Genomic DNA, 19,716 nt, shown 5'->3' on the forward strand with positions numbered 1-19,716 from the left:
AAATCAGGAGGACACACTAAAATTAAATAACCTAGTAAAATATCGAAATGTAATGTAATACAACACAGAGGGTCGGTCAACACACAATTAACGCATAGCCTGGTTGATTACGTATTTCAAAGATTGCTAAGTTAGAATTTAAGTGTGAACAATCTAAAGAGAGGACACAGGCAGAGAAAACAAGTCGCCAGAGAGAGAGAAAAAAGATAAGCTTAAAACTTCCCCGTAGAAGTGGTTCAATCTTAATTTTAGAACTTTCGTGACTGCAGGAATTATTATTTGTTTCTTTCGGTTAAGTCACGTCTAAAGATAAAATAATAAATAAAATAAAATAATAGAATACGACGTTTCGATTGCAACACAAGCAATCATCATCAGGTATAATGAAATAGCGACATAAAATCTAACCAGAAAACTATAGACAGACATATTAGCAGACAGATATCACCAAGATACATAGCGAGAGCAACACAGGTAACAGAGAGGGGTGATCGTCTCTGTGTGGTGGCCTTAAATAGACAGAGGGGGGGGGCGGAGGCAGAGAGAGGGAGGAGGGTTAGAGAAAAAATTAGCATATCAATGAGTGGTCAACAGACGTGGTGCTGCGAATGCGATGGCACGGCAAGCAAGCCTGAAAATCAGGAGGACACACTAAAATTAAATAACCTAGTAAAATATCGAAATGTAATGTAATACAACACAGAGGGTCGGTCAACACACAATTAACGCATAGCCTGGTTGATTACGTATTTCAAAGATTGCTAAGTTAGAATTTAAGTGTGAACAATCTAAAGAGAGGACACAGGCAGAGAAAACAAGTCGCCAGAGAGAGAGAAAAAAGATAAGCTTAAAACTTCCCCGTAGAAGTGGTTCAATCTTAATTTTAGAACTTTCGTGACTGCAGGAATTATTATTTGTTTCTTTCGGTTAAGTCACGTCTAAAGATAAAATAATAAATAAAATAAAATAATAGAATACGACGTTTCGATTGCAACACAAGCAATCATCATCAGGTATAATGAAATAGCGACATAAAATCTAACCAGAAAACTGTAGACAGACATATTAGCAGACAGATATCACCAAGATACATAGCGAGAGCAACACAGGTAACAGAGAGGGGTGATCGTCTCTGTGTGGTGGCCTTAAATAGACAGAGGGGGGGGCGGAGGCAGAGAGAGGGAGGAGGGTTAGAGAAAAAATTAGCATATCAATGAGTGGTCAACAGACGTGGTGCTGCGAATGCGATGGCACGGCAAGCAAGCCTGAAAATCAGGAGGACACACTAAAATTAAATAACCTAGTAAAATATCGAAATGTAATGTAATACAACACAGAGGGTCGGTCAACACACAATTAACGCATAGCCTGGTTGATTACGTATTTCAAAGATTGCTAAGTTAGAATTTAAGTGTGAACAATCTAAAGAGAGGACACAGTCAGAGAAAACAAGTCGCCAGAGAGAGAGAAAAAAGATAAGCTTAAAACTTCCCCGTAGAAGTGGTTCAATCTTAATTTTAGAACTTTCGTGACTGCAGGAATTATTATTTGTTTCTTTCGGTTAAGTCACGTCTAAAGATAAAATAATAAATAAAATAAAATAATAGAATACGACGTTTCGATTGCAACACAAGCAATCATCATCAGGTATAATGAAATAGCGACATAAAATCTAACCAGAAAACTATAGACAGACATATTAGCAGACAGATATCACCAAGATACATAGCGAGAGCAACACAGGTAACAGAGAGGGGTGATCGTCTCTGTGTGGTGGCCTTAAATAGACAGAGGGGACACAGTTTAATTATGCATGACACAGTTTAATTATGCGATCTGGACCAAAAATATATTATTAATTTAAATGTTTGAAATAATGTTATTTTATAATTCCAAGCGTAAATCTCTTATTCTTTTCGTTAAAAAATATTTCAAATTATTAATGTCCATGTTTCTAAACCATATCTTATAGAAATCAATAGGCACTGAAAAAAACATTATCTTCGAGGACAAACGCATGTTGGAAAGCATTAAAAATGTCATGGCAATGCATTGGTTTTCTTCCTTGTATATAACATAAAGCGACCAGACCCAGAGCACACTATGTAAGTTAGTCTGCAAGCGTGATAATTAAAAATCCCCAAACTGCCTATTTCACACGTTTATAATTAAAGTCTCCGCAAATATGCATCCCCTTGATAGGCCATCACATGCGACACCTTGAGAATGATCTCGAGAGATGAGGGCTCACACACGATGCCACTGCAGTGGTCACGACATTACAAAACCATGATCAACAAGCATATTTTTAACCTCCCTGCGGCCAAACCTTAAAGAGGAACGAACGGTATAAAGGCAAGGCGAAAACTATCAACTTCATTCCATCGCCCGTGAATGATGAACTCTGCAGGTAATGCAAGCGTGGCTCTGGATTGTGTTTTGTGTGCACACTTTGAGCAGACGCAATGTGATTGTGAGTGGGCGAAGTGTATGCTATGCTGGCTTTAATCGGTGACCGTTAAATAGCATGAAGACTTGGAGGAGGTGGCTTAGTTTTCAGTGCAATGCGTGATGAATCCTAGTGACCTAAAGTTATATTCCCGACCACACAACTAATATCACTAGTGAGTGATATATTAATATATTATGGATATCTTCCGTTGACTAACGTGCACCGTTCCAGCATGGTGAATTATATTATAACAATCAGCTCGACCCACACGGAATGGGGAGGTCATCATCGACAGTAAAAGTTTTACAAAGAGCTCTCAATTATTATTATATGGCACTTAGCACAACAGCCAATAGCTTGTGAAAACATGTATTTTTTCATTCAGTTTTCTATGTATATATGTAGGACTCTTACTGACGCGACAACTTCTTTGTCTTTCTCGTTCCTTTTATTTCGCATATAGTTCACATCTCCGATTGCATCGCTCAATGTTCCTCCATACTCTTCAATGCACAATTCTCCATCAGCCCCACTCGATGTCCCTCCGTTCGCTCGCTCCGCTCCGCCGCTTCGCTCGCTTTCTCTCTCTCCACCAAGGTCCTTTACTCCGCTGCTTCCTACGCTCTACTCGCTCCGTCCTTGCTACTCCGTCCGTACTCTCTCTCCACTGCTACCGTATACTGTATTCTCTTGGTCCACTGCTATCTCATACCATACACTCTTGTCCACCGCTACCTTATACTATACACTCTTGTCCACTGCTACCCTATACTATACACTCTTGTCCACTGCTACCCTATACTATACACTCTTGTCCACTGCTACACTCGTGTCCACTGCTACCCTGTACTATACACTCTTGTCATCAGGTGGGAAAAAGACACACCGAGCAAGACACACCAAGACAAACATAAGGTTTATTATCAGAGTATCTTTTTTGTTTGCATTCTGATATTAAATATACTCTCTTAGTATACTGATGATACTATGTAGTTTATACTTTAGTTTTTTACGTGGTGGTTTAGTTACTGCAGCTACATACTATTAACATTCCTTCCCTTCATTAATGCTACCCCTATCCCCTCCCTTTGATGCTGCTAATCCTGCATAATGCACGGGCATAATATGACTTTGAAACCCCCCGCCCACCTCCTACGTATTTCACAAGTAGTGACTAATCCCATATCTGCATTTCCCATAAATATGCTAAATTCCTCTTGATATGCAAATTATTTGTCAAGGCGCTCTTCCCCCCTCCAACCCAGCTTAAATATACACTCCAAGCCTGGGGTGTTTCATTCAGACACTGTCTTCCCGACAGACCTGTTCTTCACCTGAGGACGGCTGCTTGCGTTGTGGCCGAAACGTCGTGAGAATTATTTTATTATGTTTTATTTTTATTATTTTATTATTTCCCTTCTACGTGACTTTACCGAAAGAACCAAGAAGATGAATCCCTGCAGTCACGAAAGCTTTAAATCGAAATTTACATGAGCCCACATTTGGCTGAAGTAGGAATACTGTTGTCAAATATGCGATAGAGTACCCAGTTCTGAGCTCACGGTGCTTGAAATAATTAAATGTAAAGCATTCCTATTTTTTATGGATCAGACTAAAGCATAGATTTTGATTTGAAGCTTTCGTGACTGCAGGAATCCATACTCTTTGGTTCTTTCGGTAAAGTCATGTAGGTATAAAATCAAATAAATCACGACGTTTCGGGCGCAACACAAGCGTCCGTCATCAGGTGGGAAAGCATGTTTTAAAACAGTCTGCCTCAGCAGCAGACCGTGTTTAAAAACAGTCTGCCTCATCAGCAGACCATGCTTTCCCACCTGATGACAGACGCTTGTGTTTCGCCCGAAACCTCGTGATTTATTTTATATTATACCTACGTGAGTTGACCGAAAGAACCAAAGAGTAAAGAATAGATTGTTTATGTATGGAGAAATAACAGAGTTCTGTTTATATTTTCGAATACCTGCATTACTCCACAGCAACGCTCACTGAGTTTATTAGGTTTATTGGTGATCCAGTGCTCATTCACTCACTCGCTGGCTAGTCACCTGCTGATCACTCTTACATCGCTATTACCTAGGTGGCTGATATATAAGAACTCTGAGCTGGCACCATTGAGTCCTGGGTTGGAATGCAGGCTGCTGTATGAGATCCTGAAAACTGCACTGCCCGTACGACACGAAGTTTGCATGTGGCTAGATCAGATTACCATGGGCTGCAGATCATAGACGGTATCGATTGGGGTCGATTGAGGCTCGTACTGCACACTGCTCGGCAAGAGAGGACGGAGCAGATGAATGCAGGCTATTGTAGAGGAGTAGGCATACCCCTATGTTTGATAGATAACCAAAGTAACTCGTTTCGTATCGAGGTCATAATTGGATCAAATTTCCACTTATGAACCATCGAGCGAGTCACAGCATTCAAAAGTGACTGGAAAGGAAGCAGATGCACAGCGCTGGTGCAGCCGAAGATGCTGCTGCAGTAATACAAGTGACTAATGACGAATACATGGACTAGTATCCTAGCTGTTTCGATTGTCAGTGCATGACGGACAGTGCAAAAATTGTTGAAGCTGACAGAGGAACCGTTTGGCCAAGCGCCTGAAGTGAACAGTGAACGTCAAATCACTGTCGACTGCCTGTGGTTAAACCGGGTCCTCAAGTAGAGTGAGCTGATGGTCTCAGTCCAGTTACCAATGATTGCATAAAATCACCATTCTATAAAATTTGGTTCCGGACCTTTTTCTAGATTCCAGCTGAAATTACAACCTCTATTTGACTGTCATGTGAGAGACCTCACTCCCATGTGTAGAGCAAGTAGGAAGTGCTGCTTTTTCTTTGTGTAGAACAGAGGCCACTTAAGGGATCTAAGATATTTCACCATGATATTTACTTCCGTGGGCCGCTCTCCAACACGAAGGGCATTACTGCTCTCGACCCCAAAGGATACCACATCTCGTTGCATGATATTGGTAGCACAATCAGGAGGAAAATGAAAACAATAGTAATACTGCTATTGTTACTATCACCATGCACGTCACTCGTTGATTAATCCGCCCACGTTGAAGATTCTCTTTACCAGACTCAATGTTTTGTCTCATCCATACAGTTCATCCACAGGTTCAAGCACTTAGATTTCTGATTTTTCCCTTGCAATGCTCAACTTTGGAATTTTCTTCTTATACGTTTGTATGCATGTTCAACTTTTTTCGCATTGTGCATAGCCAACCATGCTAATCGCAGGTGCAGGGGGAAATACAACCGAGTAAAGACAAAAATAAGTTCTAAAGAAATTCGTTTTAAATTTAGCTTTAAAAGTGCATAGTTCCAGTGGCCTCCTAATATAGGAAGGAAGTGCGTTTCAGACGGCAGCAGAAGCGTATCAGCGATTCCATCCGCAGGGTTGTTGCATCGCAACCACAGCTAGTAGCTACCAGCTCAAATGTGATAATGTTTACCTGTGAATTGATCTTAGCCTTCAAGATTTATGTTCGTCTCGTGGGCCCAGCCTGCCAAGGTGCCACCTCGGCCGGCTGGGCAATCTAGGCAAGGTCGGAGGCTCTGCATGGGACTAGGCCTCACCACGGCACTCTGTTAAGTTAGTAGTTATTACTATAGAGTCGATATATACTAAAGTCGGTATATACGACTATAGAGTCGGTAGATACTACTGTAGAGTAGGTAGATACTACTGGAGAGTTAGTATATACTGCCATAGAGTAAGTAAATACTACTATAGAGTTAGTATAGATACTACCATAGTCAGTATATACTACTGTAGTGATAGTAGATACTACTACAGTCAGTATATACTACTGTAGTGATAGCAGATGCTATAGTCAGTATATACTACTGTAGTGATAGTAGATACTACTGATAGTAAATACCAGAGGTGGGACAAAGTCATTGTTATGCAAGTCCAAGTCAAGTCGCAAGTCATCAAATTCATGACTCGAGTCTGACTCGAGTCCAAGTCACATGACTCGAGTCCACATCTCATAGGTGGGACAAAGTCATTGTTATGCAAGTCCAAGTCGAGTCGCAAGTCATCAAATTCATGACTCGAGTCTGACTCGAGTCCAAGTCACATGACTCGAGTCCACACCTCTGGTAAATACTACTACAGTCAGTATATACTACTGTAGTGATAGCAGATACTATAGTCAGTATAAACTACTGTAGTGATAGTAGATACTTCTACAGTCAGTATACACTACTGTAGTGATAGTAGATACTACTCCAGTCAGTATATACTACTGTAGTGATCGTAGATACGACTATAGTTTAACACATAGGCTTTCGCAACCAATATTATTCATAATCAACGTTTTTGGGTTAGATCGCGTTATTTACAAATGTGTCGTAACCCTCCACCACCCGACACGGCCAATCAGCAAAAAAGTGTCACGTTGACAAAAGACAAATAGTTCACTGCTTTAGCCCACCGGTGTGTTGAAGCGTGAAACCACAACATTTACAATTTTTAAGTACGACGTTTCGCTGGTAATTGCATCCAGCATCATCGGGCAATTCGCCAGAATGGTGAGACTCTGCTCTTGCTCCAGGTCTTAAATAGAGCAGCAGCAGGGTGACGTCATCATTTAACTCATTAGGTGCAACGATTTCAGGCAGAGGGGGGGGTATTGTAATTATATACTAGATTAGTAATCAGGCAAATGTTACGATGTGAGTTGTAGATTAGTAATCAGTTGTAATGTGTGTTATTGTAATTATATGCTACGTTAGTAATCAGTTAATTAGTATTTGTTTCCCCTATAACGAATTGTAATATATATGATTTAATAATACGCTTCGAGGCCGCACTAAGCCTGTAACTGTCTGAGTGGTTGAAATTGAGAGAAACAGAAGTAACTTTAACCGCTAAGACAGTCACAGGCTTAGTGCGGGCTGACACTTTTTTGCTGATTGGCCGTGTCGGGTGGTGGAGGGTTACGACGCATTTATAAATAACGCGATCTAACCGAAAAACGTTGATTATGAAAGATACTGCTATAGTCAGTATATACTACTGTAGTGATAGAAGATACTACTATAGTCAGTATATACTACTGTAGTGATAGCAGATACTACTATAGTCAGTATATACTACTGTAGTGATAGCAGATACTACTATAGTCAGTATATACTACTGTAGTGATAGTAGATACTACTGATAGTAAATATTACTAGTCAGTATATAATACTGTTGTGATAGTAGATATTACTACAGTTAGTATATACTACTGTAGTGATAGCAGATACTACTATAGTCAGTATATACTACTGTAGTGATAGCAGATACTACTATAGTCAGTATATACTACTGTAGTGATAGTAGATACTACTGATAGTAAATACTACTAGTCAGTATATACTACTGTTGTGATAGTAGATCTTTCTACAGTCAGTATATACTACTGTAGTGATAACAGATACTACTATAGTCAGTATATACTACTGTAGTGATAGTAGATAGTACTAAAGTCAGTATATACTACTGTAGTGATAGTAAGTACTACTAAAGTCTGTATATACTACTGTAGTGATAGTAAATACTATTAAAGTCCGTATATACTACTGTAGTGATAGTAGATAGTACTAAAGTCAGTATAACTACTGTAGTGATAATAAATACTACTACAGTCAGTATATACTAGTGTAGTAATAGTAGATAGTACTACAGTCAGTATATTCTACTGTGGTGATAGTGAATACTACTAAAGTATGTAGGGTCAGTAGATACTATTACGGTCAGTAGATACTACTATAGAGTCAGTAGATACTGCTATAGAATCAGCAGATACTACTATAGAGTCAGTATATACTGCTATGAAGTTAGTAGTTACTACTGTAGGGTCAGTAGATACTACTACAATCAGTAGGTACTACTGCAGTCAGTAGATACTACTATACAGTCAGTAGCTACTACTGGGCTCAGTAGATATTACTGTACAGTCAGTAGATACAACTATAGAGTCAGCAGATACTACTACAGAGTCAGTAAATACTACTTTAGAGTCAATATATACTACTATAGAGTCAGTAGATACTACTGTAGAGTCTGATACTACTGTAGTGAGTTCAATTGAGTCGCAGACGTATACTTGGAGGCAACACATTTATTTAACTCCAACACACGGGGCAACTTCCCCTTAACAGAATAACAACCTATGTATGGTTGTGACCACCAGGCTAACTACACTAATTACAACGTAACTAGCTATGACGGACTGGGACCACAGCTCGGGTCCAGGTCCACGTGTTGGAGACTCGTTGAGCGGAGAACGTAGAACGTTGACGAAGGTTTCTTCAGGATGAACAACAACCCCGGTCCCTCTGGAGACTCGGCTTATATTCTCTGCAGCATGGCTGGCTCCGGCCTTGGCCACAACCACCTTCCAGAATCCTCGGGAATGATCTGGATGATAACCACGTGACCACCCCTAGCCCCCACTTGGGCCCCTTTGTAGACTTAACTGGTCACTTTAACACGTAGGCTTTCGCGACCAATATCATCCATAACAGAGGTTTTTGGGTTAGATCACGTAAATATATAAATGTGTTGTTAAAACCCGCCACCACCCGACACAGCCAACTAGTTCCTTATATAGAGGTGTAGGGGTGTTAGAGAGAGAGCCCGTTATGCATGGCAGCTTATGGCAAACAAACACAGTGGGCGGGGCTACGTGAGTGCACGGGGAGGTGCTCTCTACGACGTCCGCGCCAGGCACCCTGGGGGGGGGGCTGATACGGAGTTATGAATCCCCGGGGCCCCACCCCTCAGCGGGGGGTTGGGTATAAAAGGGGATGTATCGGAGGGCTCGGGGCTCCTGTTAAGCTAACCAGTGAAGACTGAAGACGTCTTAGCTAGAGCCCTGGACTCCCCTGGTTCGCCGTCCTTATCAGGGCCGAACAGGACCGAGCCAGCGGCGTGGTCCCGAGATCCAGAGCCAGTGCTCCTGTCAGAGCTGGTCTGGGACTCAGGGTACCGGGCCCGACTTACCAGTGTCGGGCCAGATAGCCTCCCCTAGCCCGTTAGTGGAGGACTAGGAGGCAGGCTAGGAGTAGCTAGCGCGTGTATCCCCAGCTAGCCGGGTGAGGGGGCCGATACCCCCTCTAGTGTTGTATGCCACAACCGTGCTGTGTGAATAAACCCGTGTGCCTCCAACTCCGGCGTCCAAGAGTCGTGAACTCTACTACAGAGGCATAGATGTGTTGACCACCCTTCTGCGCTCTTGCACACTGGGGAGGGGGGAATTACTGAGGCAACGTACATTATGCGTGTGCATTATACGAGCCCTGTGGACTTGTCCTTCCTGTCTATTGTGTTTATTAAAATAGCCCTACCAACGGTAATCCCTATTGAAGTACGCTGCCCTTTGTAGGCATGCATTTAAATATTTGTATTATTTGATGAGCACTAAGACGGTAGCTATCGGAACGGTTAAAGTTACTTTGATTTCTTTCAATTTCGATATATTTTCTAATTAGTCTTGCCCAGTAGTAGCTGGTTTTGCACAAAACTTCAACATTATCAAAATCAATTGAGTGTCCTTGTTGGCACACATGTTCTGTTACTGCTGACAGTTGCATTTGGGAGAATTTAATATTTCTCTGATGTTCTTTTAGTCTCGTGCTGATCATTCGTCCTGTTTGCCCAACATAGCATTCATCACACATGCAGTTAATCCTGTACACTCCTTCTGGGATGTTTTGTTTTTCCAAACATCTGGCTAGTTTATCAGTTACTCCCACAATGTACGGTATTTTTATCGTTTTAATTACTTGGGCAGTTTCAATGCTCTTAAATTTCGATTTAAAGATTTCGTGACTGCAGGGATTCATCTTCTTGTTTGTTTCGGTAAAGTCACGTAGAAGGGAAATAATAAAATAATAAAAATAAAACCTAATAAAATACAATTCTCACGACGTTTCGGCCGCAACACAAGCAGCCGTACTCAGGTGAAGAACAGGTCTGTCGGAAAGACAGCGTCTGAATGAAGTGGCCAAAACGTCATGAGAATTGTATTTTATTATGTTTTATTATTATTATTTCCCTTCTATGTGACTTTACCGACAGAACCAAGAAGATGAGTTCAATGCTCTTGTTATTTGATTTGGTTTTGATATTCAATGCCCTCTTGATTTGTGCATCATTGTAACCGTTCATTTGCAGAGCTTTTTTAACATGTTGAATTTCACTTTTCAGACTGTCACCATCTGACACTTTCTTAGCTCGATGAATGAGCGTCTTGATAAGAGCATATTTCTGTGCGGGGTGATGGTGTGACTGCATTCAGATAGGCATCAGTACGCGTTTTCTTTCGGTAAACACAGTGTGTTATTTTACCATTTCCGTTCGAGAAAAATATCCAGAAATGGTAGAGTTCTGTCAGCTTACACTTCCATGGTGAACTGGATGTATAGGTTTTGCGAGCTGAGAATATTTAGAAATGCGTTCCGTGTATCTTTGCTGTGTGGCCAGACCACCAATGTGTCATCCACATATCTATACCAAGCAGATGATTCTAGATTTGAAGCTTTCGTGACTGCAAGGAATCATCTTCTTAGGTTTTTTTCGGTAAAGTCACGTAGAAAGTCAAATAAAATAAAAACTAAAATCACGACGTTTCGGAGGCAACACAAGTCTCCGTCATCAGGTGGGACCGTCACAGCCAGATTAGCTGTATCAATCTGGCTGTGACGGTCCCACCTGATGACGGAGACTTGTGTTGCCTCCGAAACGTCGTGATTTTTGTTTTTATTTTATTTTACTTTCTACGTGACTTTACCGAAAAAACCTAAGAAGACCAAGCAGATGGTTTTAGTGTGCTTGAAGCTATTGATTTTGTTTCAAAAGCTTCCATGTACAAATTCGCTATCACAGGAGACAAAGGAGAGCCCATTGCTGCTCCTTCCTTTTGTTTATAGAAGTCACCTTGCCACAAGAAGTAAGTGTTCTTTAGACAGTGTTCAGCTAGTCTTGAGATATATTTGGCTAAAGTGTTAAACCTTTGTTCGTTACCAGAGTGTCGAGTAATTTAATTGACTCGTTGACCGGATCCCTCGTAAACAGAGAGGTCACATCAAAACTTACGAGAATAGCATTAGGATTAAGCTCAATATCTTTAATTATATTTACGAGATGTTCAGAGTTTTTGATGAACGAAGAGGTCCTACCAATGTAGGGCTGTATTTGTTTCGTTACGTATTGTGCTAAGTTGTACGTGGCAGAGCCTATTTTACTAACAATTGGTCTTAATGGGAAATCAGGTTTGTGAATTGTTGGTAGCCCATAAAGTCTTGCTGGTTTTGATGCCCTTGGTTTGATCAGGTATTGTTCTTCCGTGGGAATTGATGACTTGGCAATGATTGCCGTTATTTTACGTTCCAAGGTGCTGGTTGGGTCTCGTTTAATTTTAAGGTATGTACCTTCATCGAGTAAATCTTTGATTTTATTATCATAGTCCTCACGGGGTATCACAACAGTCGATCGGCCCTTATCAGCAGCAATAATTTAGATATCTTTATTTGCTCTCAATTCTCTTAAGGCTTTTGCTTCACTGAAGTTGCTATTTGTTTTTGGCACTTTGCTGTTCTCAATAATTTTGGCAACCTCGTGCCTAGTCATCTCAGCTTGATTATGAGGGAGATGTCTAACTGCTGATTCTACTTCCGCAATTATCTCATCGAATGGGATTGTACGTGGGGCAACAGCAAAGTTAAGACCTTTAGACAGGACTGACACCATATCGCTGGATAATTTAACGTTAGTCATGTTGATAATCGTTTTGTTTATGAAATGCACATTTTTAGTTGAGGGTTGTTTATTAGTTAGTCGAGCAAATTTGTTAATTTGGGTAGTGTTAGTTTTGTTCAATGCATTATCAGCTGATTGCTGTGTAATTGTGTCGATTATATTCCAGTGATCTGTAGAGACACTGTTACTCATTTTTACGTGTAAGGACATTAGTGATTTAGAAGTGTGACTTAGTTCACTTCTATTGTGCTGTATTCTTTCTTTTAGCAACAACTCACTAGCTGTATGTAGTATTTGGTTAGCTTTAAGTGACTTAATGTAATGAGTTACTTTAACTGCGTGTGGAATAACCTTTGAATCTCTGCATCTTTTGAGGAACACCAGTGAAGACAACAGTTTCATCCACTTAATTCGGAGTTTCTTCAGTTTTCTGGTTAGAAGAAAAGTATCCTCCCCATAGAGGTTAGTCAGTTTAACACGTAGGCTTTCGCGACCAATATCATCCATAATAGAGGTTTTTGGGTTAGATCGCGTAAATATATAAATGTGTCCTCTTGGGTCAACCAGAATGGACTTCTGCAAGCCTCTTATAATTTTGTTGATGGACAAATGGAGAGACAAACGGCACGTCGGGATTTCACAATAGCTTAGTATTTTTGCATGTATATGTTATGTTTTTAAGAGAAGTTATGAAATATATTTTTCCCCCGGGCAACGCCAGCAACTTTCCGCTAGTAGTAAATAAAACAATGAATAACATTTTAAAAATCAGCTTTGTTTTCACTTACCTTAAGTTTTGATGCTGGCTTGCTTGTCAGAAGGGGTGTTTCTAGGATGCTAGGCCCCATTATTTCTCGCAGAAGATCACTACGCTGAACCAAATAGTTGTATTCGGCTCATAAGTACAAGCGAATGTTCACAAGTCAGATGGTTAAAAATAACATCTTAAGGTGGTTCGTTCGTAAGTGCAGATGTCCATAAGTCGGAAGCTCGAGACTGCCTATATTTGCAAATATTAAACGCGTTTTCAGCTACATGTCGGCTTTTATACACCTAGATAACTACACCAAGGACATAATCATGTTGGAAAGTGTTACAGGATTAATATGTATGGATTATTTTTATAACTCGTTCCTCCCTCCCCCATCCACGTGTGTTTCCGGTTACAGAATTGAACACAAAACATGACAACTCTACCAATTAATGGATCTTTCGAAAACGAGACCTCGCTCCCACCAGAGCAGATCTGGAGCACCACTAATCATGTGGTGTATGCTGTACTGCTGATCACGTGGTTGCCGTCTTTTGTGATGTTTGTGCTCATGGCGTGTCTCTTCAACCGGGTGACTACCTTCATGGAGAGCACCAAGTACATCCTCTTCATGAACTTGATGACCAGCGACATGCTCTACGTGTTCATATCGGGAATGATGATGACAATAAGATTGGAGCGCATCTCGATGATTCGCGTGCTTTGCTGTTTTTTAATCAACCTGAGTATGGCGCTTCATATCAACAGCACCCTTACCATCACGGCCATGGCTCTGGAGCGCTGCTTGGCTATATGCCAGCCACTGCGATACCACCAACTGGCCCACCGACAGTCCGGCCTGCAGGTATATTATTGGAGGTGGTATGAGTGTCACATAAAGCACCATACTGGATGATGATAGTAATAATACACAGTATCTTGGGTGGTACCCCCGGTATTTCCGTTTTCTTAAAATATATATTACAGTCTACCAATACACATAAATGTATCACATTCATAGCTTTTATTTTGGAGTACTAAAAATGTACAATCCATACATATAAAAGGGAAATTTGTGAATATGTGTGTCTTTTCGAAATCTGGCATGTGGGTAGCTTCCAGGTTGTACACAATGCAAAACATATAAAAAAAATACTTTTGTATTTGGGGGGGGGGGGGGGCGCAATAATGGATATATTTTGCACGGCAAGTGAGCGGTGATGTCACATGTGTGATGTCACCCGCATGCAGCAGCGTCACGCAGTGTGCCTGCTGACGTCAAGCATCCCCCCCAACCCTTCGCGTAGGCCGTGTATTAATCCAAGACAAGAATCCAAGTCCCGGGCGAAGCTGGGTAGTAAAGCTAGTATATTACAAAGCAAACATTAAATATTAACGCAACTTCACAAGTATTATAATAACACACTTGGTATGGAGATGTGGTAACGATTCTACAAAAATGTAGACGTTTCAAATAATAAGTCAGCATTGCTCTGTAATGTGCGATTTTCAAATCTTCCATTTTTTTCATTTTTGTAAAGCCCCCCACTGCCACCCACCCCCCATTTTGTTTATCAATCCATTATATGGTGGGCACTAATATATTTTTCATGGGAAATGTACATTACTTTGGAAGAAAAGATACATCTCGGTGTAAATAATATTGTATTTGAGGGAGGAGTGATATTTGTATTCTAGTATGGAGTTTGACACAAACTAAATAAGTTGTTGAATATTCATTATCATTGTCTGAGATAGAACATGAAAGTTAATATGTTGTATTACTATTTCATTTTGGCTTAGATAATTTGAAAGCGAAAATGTACATATTTTACCATAACACTCCACCACCCAACAGAGCTGATCAAATCAAGTTGTCAAATGAGCAAATATGCCCTTTGAGTTGTGACAGCTTGATTTTATTGATTCTGTCAGTTTTTGGAGGGTTATAGTTTAAAAAAATTATACCTACATAGTCTAACCCAAAATAAACTAAATTTTAATCATAATATTGGTCGCGAATTAGGAGATTACATTAGGGACATGGGATGTGAGAACACTATGGGCAACAGGACAGTTAGAGCTTGTCTTGTTGTCTATAGTGTTAGAGCTGCTGAGAAAGGAAATTGAAAAATAGAGGTACGACATCCTAGAATTGGCAGAAATTAGATGAACAGGAATGGGGGAAATAAATCGAAGTGAAGTGATCTGGCCAGGGGAAGATAACGGTGCACACCAGAGAAGTAGGGTTCTTCTTAAGCACAAAATCCAAAACATTATTCTTGGGATACATACCAGTTAGTCCAAGGGTAATTGCAGCGATATTTAATGGGCAATCCTTAATTATATATGCACCAACATCAGATTGTGCACAAGAGCATATTGAATAATTCTATAAAACGCTAGAAAGTACGTTAAATAAACTTCCTAGGAAATATATTAAGACAATTGTTGGAGATAAGAATGCAAAACTTGAGAAGGATAACACCGAATGAGAACGCATCATTCAATGTTATGTATATGGAGCAAGAAAGGAAACAGGCGAGAAACGGCGAGAATTCACTTCAAAACATGACAAGGTCATATGTAATATTAAGATCAAACAAAAAGACTGCAGAAAATGGTCATAGAGAGAAAACATACGAACGTGATAGATATGGTAATGATCGACTGACACTGGAAAACATCAGTTTGACTATGCAGAACATTCCCAGGGGCCGATGTGCCATTGAACGTAAGATGCGCCTAAGACTAACACTAAAACATATATTTAAAACGCAATAAGAGAAGAAGAGGAACATAGATGTACTCGAAAACGAGGAGACAAGGAGGAAATATGAAAAGGAAATATCGAGTAGAATCAGGGGACAAAAATAGAACAGAGATAGCAAGAAAAAAGTTGAGCAAGCAGTAGAAGCAACAATACCATGAGAAAACTAACACAATAAAAAATAAATATAAGGTTAAAGAAAAAAATCGGATGAGATGGTGACTAAATACCTGACGCTACACATCAGCAAGAAAGGATAAGCAGGCATGGCTGGAAAAGCAGTATAGTGACATTGAATACGACACTGGAGAATACAAGACCAGAGAAGTGTACAAACGAATCAAGAGCACAAATAGGAAGTGGAAACCAAGGTAAACAGCCATAAAAAGCAAGGATGGTAAGATCTTGATGGACAGAGAAGATGCAAAAAAGAAATGGACTGAGTATTGTAGCGATTTGTGGAGGGATACGGATCAAAAGAATAAAGTGCTGCCGAATGAACAACATTTTTCTTCCACAACACCGAGGGATGAATAAAGTTATAACATCTGGTACAAAGGCAATAAAGCATGTGATTAAATAAAAGTCCAGGAGTGGACTATATAAGTGGAGAAATTATAAAAGCTGGAGGGAAGGAACATATAAAAGAAATCCATTTGCTTTGCAAGCAAGTATGGAGAGAAGGGAAACTACCAGAGGAGTGGATTAAATCCATACTTGTGACGATACCCAAGAAAGGAGATCTCGCCGATTGTAAAAACTACAGACCCATCACACTCATGAGCCACATTGAGAAGATACTAGTGATAGTACTATTAAATCGATTGAAAGCGCAGACTGAGGATTATTTGGCAAATGAACAGGCAGGGTTTGGGAAAAGATAGGAATGCAGTACAGAAAATATTGATGTTAAGGCTTACAGTAGAGAAAGCATTCGATTCGACAAAGCAAAATATAACGTGGGCAAGTGTAAGATCATACTAAGTATAAAAGAGACATACAGATTCTGAAGGATATAAGTTAAAGGTCAAAGTCAGCCGTAAAGTTTGGACAGGAAATAGAATGGTTCCCAACAACAATAGGTATGAAACAGGGAGATACATTATCACCAAACAACTTTGTGACATATTTGGAAAGAGTGATGGATGCCATTCAGGACAATGGCATAGGAAAATCTGTGCAAGGAGAGAGAATAAATAACCTGACATTCGCGAGCCTCATAAATCTAATGGAAGAAAGCTCAATTATACTACAGGAACGTCTTCATATACTGAATAAGGAAAGAATGCAAGACTGAGGATTGACATGGAAAAAACAAACACAATGGTATTCAGAAGGGAGAACATTGAAAAAGAAGTAAGAATAGAAAGCAACAAGATTGTGAATGTAAAGGAATTTGTATATTTGGGATGTCTACTGACATTGGACAAGAACTGCAAGAAAGAGCGAGAATCGTAAAGGCAAACGGAGTAATGACTGTATTCAATAACATCTGGAGAAGCAAGCAAATCAGCTATAAGACCAAACTGAACATCTTAAGAACAGGCGTGTTCAGTAAAACTTTGTATGCCTGCGAAACTTGGACATTAAAAAGACTGACAGAGATAAGATATTGGTATACTCTTTGGTTCTTTCGGTAAAGAACCAAAGAATATGGATCCCTGCAGTCATGAAAGCTTCAAATCAAGATATTGGCACTCAAAACATATTGCTACAGAAGGATACTGCAATCTAAGCTGGGCCCAAAAGAGTGGCCAACGTAGAATTATGAAAAAAGTTGCCATAGAAGAAGACCTGATGCCAGGCAGTGATGAGAAGGAAACTGCCACTATGTCGACACATACATAGGATGGATAACAGGACATTTAAACGTGTGTTATTCGGGACTTCTGGTGACGTCATGGCCGAGTGAGCAGCGCTGAATGGACCTCTCAGACCCCTTCTTTGAATTTCAACCTAGTACACCCATTACACCACCTTAATTTTTGTCTTATAGAGTTTTTATTCTTTTTTAGTCCCAATAGCCCAGAGGGAGTTTTTTTCTTTCTTTTACTTAATTGAGCAAATATAGGACTATAGAGACCCAATGCCCTCTTTGTGTAACCAATGCCTGTGCAAAGTCAATGGCAGACAGAGCCCCAGGCAGAAATTCCAAGGCCTCATCCCCACTGGCCTCCCCGGTCAAAGTGAAAAACGAGACCCTCCCAGGAGGAGCGGTGGAGCTACTTTGGACCGTCCTGAAGAGGATCGACAGCTAATTCGACAGATGGAGAAAAACACAGCTTTGCTTAAAATTGTCATAAGAGGTTGAGTGGTGTCAATGGGAGAGTGGAGGTATAGGAAGCTCTGACGACGACCCTCCAAGCCGCAACTGTGGAGCAAAATGAGCTGGTCAAGACGTACGAAGCCAGACTGTTGTAACTGGAGGTAGCCAATAACAAGCTGGACGCTAAGGGAAGGAAATGGCAGCTGAAGACCCATGACCTCCCAGAGGGAGCCAAGGGCAACACTCACCAAGGAGCCCTCTTATATATGCAGAAACATCTACTCACTGCCATATGAAGCCCAGAATTTCCAGACCTACAGCTCGTCAAGGCAGAGTGGATAGAATGCAGCAAGATTGTAAATGTTAAGCGATTTGTAAACTTGGGAAGTCTACTGACATGGTACGACTGCAGGGAAGACATACGAGCGAGGATCGCAAAGGCCAAATGAGTAATGTCAGGATTGAAATAACATCTGGAGAAGCAAGCAAATCAGCTACAAGACCAAACTGAGCATTTTAAGAACATGTGTGTTCAGTACAACGTTGTATACCGGGGAGACTTGGGCATTAAAAAAGACTGACAGAGATAAGATATTGGCACTCGAAATATATTTCTACAGAAGGTTACTGCATCTAAGCCGGAGCCAAGGAGTCACCAACGTAGAAGTGAGAAAAAGGTTGCACATACAAGAAAACCTGATGCAGCCAGTGATGAGAAGAACAGTAGCACTATTTGGACATATATGTAGGGCGAACATGAACAGGAAAATAAAAAGTGTGTTATTTGGAAAAATGGAAGTAACAGGAAAGAGAGGAAGACCTAAAAGAGGATGGCTTCACTACGTAAGAGATTGTGCACTATTTGAGCATATTCGAAACAAATGATCAAATCTGCAGTAGAAACCTATAGGCTATCTGGCCATGGATCGTGATGATGACGTTGATTGGCCGTGAAACCCAAAGGCATTACATTAGGTACATGATTATGCTAAATTGTTTACTTTGTGTGGGAAATGCATGTGGGATCAGGGAGAGCTAGTTGCTGAGACAGCCATTGGAGTGGTTTTTCCACGAGTCTCATGATAAAGGGGACGATCTAAGGCAGAACCGGCCCTAGACCTTTGGGGGCCCTAAGAAAAATTTGGTTTGGAGGCCCCTTTGATGTATTATTTTTTTCACCCACTAGCTAGCAGTGACTCTAGGGGGCCCTCTGCTGGCCACGGGGCGCTTTGCAATTGCAAGGGTCGCTTAGTGGCTGGGCCGGCTCTGATCTAAGGCCAAGTGGTGGAATGCTATAAGGGCGGTCGTTGTGGGACCTGGTGGAAGATATAGAGCATTGGCGAGGTGTGGTAACATCAACGGCTTTGGCCATGATGGTGACATGTTGATCTTAATACATCTGTTCACGTTATTTTGATTAGAAATTGCAATGACATTTATCAAAGAAAACCGCATTTAGTCTCAGGACCATTTTTTCAGGAGAAATTTGGTCAATAATCTTTACAATTCTATGTTGAACTCGTACTCTTTGGTTTTTTCGGTAAAGTCACGTAAGTATAAAATAAAATAAATCACCGAAAGAACCACAAAGTATGGATTCCTGCAGTCACGAAAGCTTCAAATCAAGATTATATTGAACTCGTTTAAACTGGTACCTGTCCTTTCCATTGTAACAAATTTAATTCGGGTTGCGGGTG

This window comes from Lampetra fluviatilis, chromosome 37 (assembly GCF_964198595.1).
Source record: "Lampetra fluviatilis chromosome 37, kcLamFluv1.1, whole genome shotgun sequence".
Lineage (NCBI taxonomy): Eukaryota > Metazoa > Chordata > Hyperoartia > Petromyzontiformes > Petromyzontidae > Lampetra > Lampetra fluviatilis.